We start from the raw sequence: 1,629 nt of genomic DNA on the forward strand, positions 1-1,629 counted from the left end.
CCTGGCGTGGCACTGGTGTGGCCTGGTCCCTGCAGTGTGGCCCTGGTGTGGCCCTGGGGGCTGCCACAGCCCCTGGTGCCGCAGGGAAGGGAGGGATTCCCGAAGCCAGGAGCTCTCCCCTCATTGGCACTGGGCAATGGATGATCGATCCCACGATGGATGATCGATCCCACGTCCCTTCCAAATCCCGAAGCTGCGGGATTTGGGCTGCTGGTGTCACAGCTGTGTGTCCCCTCCCCAGCCTGCACCCTCCTGGTCCATATTTAGGTCCCCATGTAGGACTTGATGCCACGATCCAGAAATCCCTGCCCAGGAGCACCCCATGAAGGTCCCCATGTCCCTCGCCACCAGCCTGGGCCACAGTGGCCTGGTCACCCCCCAGCCCCAAAAGGGAATCCCACAACCCCAATCCCTGATTCCAGGGGCCTCTCTGTGCATCAGCTTCCCACGTTCAAATCTGAGACCCCTCCCAGAAGCTCACAAACGCTGGAGGACTCTGAACTCAGCTCTTACTCACAGAGAGCTCTCCCAGGATTTAAGGTGCTTAATTAGCGGTTTAAAAGAGTCACCAGCTGGGTGGGTGACACTCCAGCGGGTGTCATGCACTCCACAGGGCTCCAGCTTCCCTCCTGTCCCTACCCAGGCTTACCTCGTGTGTTTTTTCCCTTTTCCTAATGATCCAGCAGAGGGGCAGGGTTTATAAGTCCATAGAAACTCTATTATCCCCGTGCATTAAAGCCAAAAGCAACTAATTAAAACATCAAAGTCACAGGGTTCATTAGCTCGGCCTCGGCGCTGGTAGGAGGTGACAGGGATTGTGGCTGTCACCCATTGCTCCCAGGGACCCCAAGGCTGGCCCTGCACCCCAAAACACACTTGCTGTCCCAGTGTCAGTGGGAAAACCAGTGGCTTCCACTGGAAAACCACCGGGCTGGGCAGGATCCTGTCACCTGCCTGTCCCTGTCCCCCAGCTCGCCACCTTTGCCTGCACCAATGTGGAGAGGAGGGAGGTTGGGGACACATCTGCCACCTTTGCCATCAAAGCTGCTTCCCCCAGGAGCATCTCCAGCCCCATCACCACCCATGGGATCCCTAATCCCACCCAGCACAACATGAGGGGGACAGGGATGGGTTCAAATTCCCAGCCCTGCACACCAGATCCTCTCCAGTGTGTGAGAACAGTCATTCCTTACTGGGAGTGCTGCAGCATCCCTGGATCCAGGAGGTGCCAGCAAGCCACAGGAGATGGGGGACACCAGGGAAGTGGCACCGCTTGTGGCCACTTCACATCGAAGGGCCTGCATCCATCACCATGGTCACACTGAGCACTGGTCACTTCCACTGCCATGGTCACCTCACACTGAGCACTGGTCACTCTGGTCACTTCCACTGCCATGGTCACACCAAGCACTGGTCACCTCCCATTGCCATGGTCATATGGAGCATGGGTCACTCCCATCCAAGACCTGCATTCCATTGCCATGTTCACACTGACCATCGGTCACCTCCCAAAGGACCCGCACCCATTTCCATGGTCACCCCGTGCATGCCAGCCGGGGCTCGCTGTCCCTGCCCAGCCGCTCCCGGAGCGCAGCGGGATCCCCGGGCTCTCCCCGCCGGCTCTCCGCC

Source organism: Geospiza fortis, unplaced genomic scaffold (genome assembly GCF_000277835.1).
Source record: "Geospiza fortis unplaced genomic scaffold, GeoFor_1.0 scaffold547, whole genome shotgun sequence".
Classification (NCBI taxonomy): domain Eukaryota; kingdom Metazoa; phylum Chordata; class Aves; order Passeriformes; family Thraupidae; genus Geospiza; species Geospiza fortis.